Below are 7,348 nucleotides of genomic sequence, written 5' to 3'. Positions count from 1 at the left end.
AAGAAACAACAAAGGCAGGACTATTTATACACTTAGGGTAATTAGGGAAATGGACACAGGGCCAGACAGGGAGGAAGTAAAACTAAGAAATAACTATCAAAATAAAACAGGAACTAACTCAAGATTACTACTACACAGAGTCAAACTGTTCTGAACAAAAGGAACACTGAGGAAATGAAGCACAAATAACAGTCTCCATAAGCAGAAGCTAGAACTCAAATACAACACAAACTAAAAAGCTTAAAATACAGTGTATCCAAATTTCAATACCTCAAATAAAAACAAACTAAGAACATAGACTCACAATGAAACCAAATGGAAAACACCTACAGATAACTTAAAAGTAAAGGTTTTACAAGGTTTTACCTTGTAAAACCTTTATTTTACAAGGTAAAATATTTGAGAACCAGTTCTCATTTACAATTTAAAACAATGGTAAATATGATGCACTAGGACACAGGAGAGGATACAATAGTACAATCTGTAGTCTCTTTAGTTCTGTGTATCAGTGCACAGATGAAAAGCTGCCCAATAACAAAATGATTCACTTAGATGTATGCATACAAGATCTCAAAATACCATGCTGCCTCATGTTAACAAAACACAATAGTGGAATATTTGCAGTAAATTAAAACAGTGTGAGAAGGAAAGGCTGCAACTGTCACTTAGTGGGTACAATCATGTCAGTAGGAAAAATACAATCTGAAGGAAAGTGGCTGGGTAAATAAAGGCTGTATGATCAATTTGTAAAGCTTAAAGTAAAATATTAATTGATGGTTTTGGTTTGTGTCGATTGTCGCTATTTTTTGGTTTCATTAAAAACTCAATTTGATGCTGTTGGCCACTTTTCTGACACATCTATAAATGACTGCAGCAGAGTTTTTAAATATGTATTCAAACTCTCTGTGAGTCTGGATGGATGATGATGGAAAATGGTCCCTGAGAGACAGAGTATTTTTCAATCTTGCAGTTGATAGGTTTATACAGTAGAAAGTCATGGTGTGATTTAGTACATAACTGCTTTTTATTTATCCGAATCCTTCATAACAATTTACTTCCTATGTGCCTGTGTTTATAGCAGTGGGGGTACATGCAGCCAATCACAAACAGATCTAGGTGTGCTGATATAAATTTACCGATCTTGATATGAAGCACTGTGAGTGAAGAAGACTGCGGTGACAAGGACAATGATAGGCAACACTAGGTGCTTACCACACACCTGTCATGCAGTGAATCGGGGTTGACAACCCCTCAATTACTGGCAAGACGAGTGACAGAGCAGCAGAGAGACCAAAGGAAAAAAGTGAGAAAAGAGTGAGACCGGGAGAGAAAAAGAATAAAGAGATAGAGATGAGAGTGCGGGTTGTAAACACTGGATAAACAATTGCGTTGTGTGAAATGGAAAGCATAGAGCAGCTGCAACACTTGCATTAGTGACCCCATGAGAAAGAGTGAGAGAAAGAGAGACTCTTGGCATCAGATGCTCACACAGTAAGCAGTAAACACAACTTTCACCAACTGAAGATTATAACTTGTACAACTGCCAGGTCAAATACACACTCTCAGTATTGAGCTTGCTCTCTCGCGTTTTTCATTACGCATCCTTTGGTGAACACAATTATTTTCATCTATATAATCCATGTGCATATTTACGCATATGTGTTATTTTGCTTGGAGTCAGTTGCTTGTGTCATATATGACCTCGTAATTAACATAATTCCTAAGTGTGAAAAAAAAGGAGTTACTTTGTTACTGGTCAGATAATTGAGGAGAAAAGAAAAAAAAAGAAAAGAAGACCCTTGCAGCCAACTACAACCCAAAAAAGTTTAAGTGGGAAAATAATAGAGAGGTGAAAATACAGCAGAGCAGACGACGCGATAAGGAAGATCAAAAGAAGCACACTAGGTATGACATAATAACACTAATAAGACTGTATTTACAAGCCCTACAATTTACAGTGCAAATTGTTTTCTGTCCCTTGATCAACATATTAATTTGAAGCCTGGATGTGTTGTTATGGCACATTTGAGGCTCGGGTTAATTTAAATGCAAATACAAAGATGTGTTGGGTTTAGTAGTGGCACACAGTCTGGCAACTTGCTGGACAGATAATGTGTACGATTCTTACAGTATAATTTGATGTTAGTAATTTTTTGTTTTGTTTTTTGTAGCTGTTGTAGCCTGTTGTGAAATCTGCAAAGTTGTGCTGTGATCCAAGAACAAAATTTTTGGTAATATTGCCAAAATAATAGTATTTGTCAGGTGTGTCGCTGTGTGGAAGGCAGGGTTGTACCCAAATGCACAACACGTGAGACAGAGCTGAACTCAAAAAACACCTTTAATGCTGCGTCTTTGTATAAAGACTAACGACAAAGAATTTTAAATTGTAAACAAACTTAGAGACACAGCAGAAATACAACAAAAAACAGAAACTCACAGAAAAAACACAAAACACTAGGCAAATGACCCAGGACCATGACAATTGTTGGTGTCCTGATACTTTTAATTTCATAATTGCAAGAAATGACAATAACCAACTGATGCTAACTACAGTACTACAGTATGGTATACAGAAAAGTGTAATAAATGAAATCTGCTGTTCTCTAAATGATTGACACTTTATTCAGACATCCATCTATTTTCTGCCTCTTGTTTGGGTCACAGGGCTAGCAGTCTAAGCAGAGACACCCACATCTCCTTCGCCCCAGCCACCTACAGCAACTTTTTTGGGACACTGAGGCATTCCCACAGAGAGATATAATCTTTCTAGCGTGTCCTGGATTTGCCCCAGGGCCTCCTCCCGGTTGGACAAGCACAAAACACCTCACCTAGGAGGTGTCAAAGATTCATCCTAGCAAGATGCCCAAATCACCTCACTGTCAACTCGCTTCTTTTAAGAAATGAGCAGCTCATTTCTGAGCCCCTCCCTGACCAAGTTCCTACGATATGTAAGGGAGAGCCCAGACCCACTTTGGAGGAAACTTTCTGTAGCTTGTGTTCACAATCTTATTCTTTTGGTCAGTACCCAGAGCTCATAACCATAGGTGAGAGTAGGAACATAGATTGCCAGTAAATCGACTACTTCACTTTCACACTCAGCTCTCTCTTCACCACAACAGATTGGTACAGTATCCGCATCACTGCAGATGCTACTCCAATCCATCTGTCAATCTCAAACTCCACTCTCCCCTCACTTGTGGAGAAGACCCCAAGATACTTGAACTCCTCCACTTAGGGTGACCAGATATCTCTCTTTATGTGAGATTTCCTTGTCAACCTGTTCCACATCTTGAGACAATGTCCCACATTTTGACTGGTTTTGCAGGAAATGCACTTTTCTAAAGTCTGGCATTTACCCAATGTACATACAGGGAATGCTTTTTATTATAGTGAGAAGAAGGTTGTCCCTCTTTAATGCCATACTCAACAGGGAAAGTTATAAGACACCAAAAAGTCGCAAGCTTTTCAGAATTTGTTAGGATCTGATCACTCTACCTCTATTTGGGGTAGCAACTCATTCCCAACCTGGAGTAAGTACTTCACTCTTTTCCAGTTGAGAACCATGGCCTAAGACTCGGAAATGCAAATTGTCATCCAATCACTTCACACTCGACCGACAGTCATTCAAGTGTGAGCTTGAGGACATCACTGATTGAAGCCAAAAGGACCACATCATCTGCAAAATGTAGAGACAAGTTAATACAACAACCTCCACCCTTTGGCTGCACCTAAACATTCTGCCCATCGAGTCTGACTTATTGCTTACAAAGCGAATTAAGCTGTCACTACAGTTGTACATTTACTGAATAGCATGCAACAGCTGTCCAGATACCCCATACCCCAAAGTACCTACCACAGGACACCCTGATACAGCCCAATCCCACAAAACACATGTAGACTGGTTGGGCAAACTCCCAGGAAACTTTACTCAGGCAAATAGCATAATGAAATGTTAACATAGCTGAATATGTCACTGGGTGAATGTGACATGTTCAGCTTCTGTTATGGTAGCACAAAGAACATTAGAGATGGTTGATTGAGTAGTACTCAGAACTTAGGCCTTTCACCGAAACACATCAGGTGTTTACTATTTCTATCAAAATATTTCCACAGTGAAAATGGGCATGTTGACATTAGTGTTACCTTTCCAGGCCGTGTACTGTTACAAACCAACTAGCATGGAAATGGAAGTGATTTATAAAATGCTTCAGCAGAGAGCCTGCACCAGTGCACGCTTACTGAGTCTTACAGTCTGTAAATGTGTAGCACCTGTTTTGTGCCTGATATGGAGGAAGCACTTCATAAAGAAAAGTGCTTCATAAATCATGTTTTCTTTTTTTCTTTTTTTGATTTTCTTAATAAATCGATCTGACAGCAGTATAAATAACTGAAGATGCTGGTTGAAGGTCATTTTTCTGTTGCAGAAAGGAGAAGGCCTTAATTAAAAGGCCCTTCAGCAGGTACAAGTGTGACCCTAAGCCAAGTTCTGTTGTTTCCGGATTGATGCATTGAATAGTTTGTATGTGGTTGTATTAATAATTGTTAATTAGCTTAGTTTAGTCTTTTTTTTTAATATAAGAACTGTGGCGAGTACCGAGTACTGTCTGCATTTATTCCATCCATCCATTCGCTTCCGCACATCCTGTTAAGGGTCGCGGGGGGGGCTGGAGCCTATCCCAGCTGTCATAGGGCGAGAGGCAGGGTACACCCTGAACAGGTCGCCAGCCTGTTGCAGGGCCAACACAGAGGGACAGACGACCTTTCACACTCACATTCATGCTCTCATTCACACCTATGGGCAATTTAGATTAACCTAACCCCAGTAAGTGCATGTCTTTGGAATGTGGGAGGAAACCGGAGTACCCGGAGGAAACCCACGCAAGCACGGGGAGAACATGCAAACTCCACACAGAGAGAGGGAGAGGCCTGGACCAAGGTGGAATCGAACCCAGGCCTTCCAGATGGTATTCTAACTGTGAGGCAGCAGTGCTAACCACTACGCCACCGTGCTGCCTGTCTGCATTTATTTTTTTAAACAATTATTCTTATTATTGACTGAACAGGATTTTTACTCTTTAGGAAAAATAACCCAAAAGATATCTCTGGATTATGGTTTCCTTAAAAACAAAATTTCAAGTTTTACACCATGAGACTTTCTAGCATTCATCACTTGTACATGCATGCATGAAAAAATATGATTTATCACATTAAGTGCTCATCAAATAATTTATAACTGAAACAATGTGCCCTTTAGAACTTTTCTCTCATTTTTGCAGACACATGCTCATTAATCTCTACTGTCTGTACTCTCACAGCTGCATACTGAAGGCATGGCAATGAAGCATGTCTGCCAAAAGTCAGCAATTTCTGTTTGTATTTGGGCGAAGAGCAGTGAAACAAAAACAATGTTGGGGTCTTGTCAATTCACCTAACAATGATAAACACGTAACACAAAATGACAAGCTGTCCTCCATCACTGCAGCAGGTTCAGACAGCCATCTGTGAGGAGTAATGCAGCCTGTCTAGTCTCTGCTCCCTGCTAGTTACTCTTCTGCTCAGTTGTTTATTTATTTTTTATTTTTTCAAAATTGGGAGGAAAAGTGCATTGTCATTCAACATTTGCTCTTTGAAAATAATATCAGTAAGGGCAGACTGAAACAACTCCTTTTCAGGACATTTTATGTTCCAACAACTTCATAGCACTGCGTGTTTATGTAGTAGGTACAAGTCATGAATTTGTTCACTGAAAGGTAAGAAAACATAAAAAAAAAAAAAACTGGAGCTGACCGAGGAGCCTATCTGAATACTGACTAATGTGGCACTTAGTGCACCTAAACTATTTGTAAGGAGTTAGTTCAAATGATTAGATCTTCATATTCATATTCAAGCAAAAGTATTAAAACACTTTGCCCACAATGTGCAGGTGATTTGACTGACCTGCTAATCCATGATTGGGATTTATTTTTATCCTCCACTTTTACATTTCTTCTGACCATCAGCTGTACACTACAGTAGGTTTCTTTTTTTCATCACCCAGGAACACAATATACATTTTGTTGCTTTGATTGGCTGTAACTCCATTCGGTGGCTTTCAAAGGGATGTTGGTCTTTGCCCCTTGATCCTGTAGCTCCACTTAGAATTCTGAGCTTTGGGCTGAGCTAAGCTTTCGGAGTAATCTGCATTTGAACATTTGTTTGGTGTCAAATATTTAACACAGTGGTCCCCAACCTTTTTTGAGCCACGGACCGGTTTAGTGTTACAAAATATTTCCACGGACCGGCCTTTATGGTGTGGCGGATAAATAAGCCACAACAATCTCTGGTCGCAATGGTAATGTTTACACACGCCTTCAAAATATGATACACCTTAAAAACATACATATAGTAGAAATCTCAGTAGGGTTTAAATGCCCCATGGAATTTCACCCAGCGTTTAAAAAAAAATAATTTAAAAATCCGTCACAAGTGTAAGTCAGATAAAATCCATTTCTTCAAAATTTGGGGTCTAATATCGAATTTCGCTGCAATTGCTCCTTCTTCATCTCTGGATTTGCTTCTGCAAATTTTATAATCTCATATTTTTACTTTTAAGTGGGAGTTTGTAGCTTATGCTTGCCTCCTGCGCTGCCATGATTGTCTCCAGTGAAATGAACTGATATAGACACTAAAGCGATCTCCAGGCGTTGTTAGTGTAATTGTGCATGAACGAGCTGATGGATGGAAGTGGGGGGACGGGAGCTGAGGGCTTTAGCGCTAAACTCATCCGACTTATAGATCACATTTAATTGAAAATGCATTACAATGGGAGCAGATTTTTCATCCGAAGTAGGTGAATATCTGACTGATTTAGGTGGTAATTTTATTGGAATGAACGTCAGGAAAAACTGAGACCTGCAGAAGCCATCCGACTAGAGCAAAAATCAGATTTTTGCGACTTCGACTGAGGCGATTTCTACTGTATAAAGTGCATGGAAAATACAACTCACCGTAACGCTGAATCAGTGTGAGCCCTGAGCTTGTTTCTCTGCTGCTCATTTTTGCTAGCCTGTGGGTTGGCTGGGTTTGGCCAGAACACACCAATACAAGCTTTGATTTTACAGGGAGAGTGGCTGCAGAGCCGCTGTAGAGTCAGCTTGATGGGTCCTCCTCACTGCTATCCCCGTGCTGCTAAATAAAAATGTAAATGGACTAGTTCTTGTATGGTGCTTTTCTACTCTTGTTGAGCACTCAAATATTTAAACGAGCGCAACGTAGGTCAACCAACCTATTTCGTTAGACAGGTACGGGAACCAGCGAAGCTTTTGGGTTTAATTTTAGCGGTGACTATCACGTGACCGAGAGAAGCGGC

This window comes from Archocentrus centrarchus, chromosome 12, assembly GCF_007364275.1.
Source record: "Archocentrus centrarchus isolate MPI-CPG fArcCen1 chromosome 12, fArcCen1, whole genome shotgun sequence".
NCBI classification, from domain to species: domain Eukaryota; kingdom Metazoa; phylum Chordata; class Actinopteri; order Cichliformes; family Cichlidae; genus Archocentrus; species Archocentrus centrarchus.
This window is presented reverse-complemented; position numbering follows the sequence as displayed.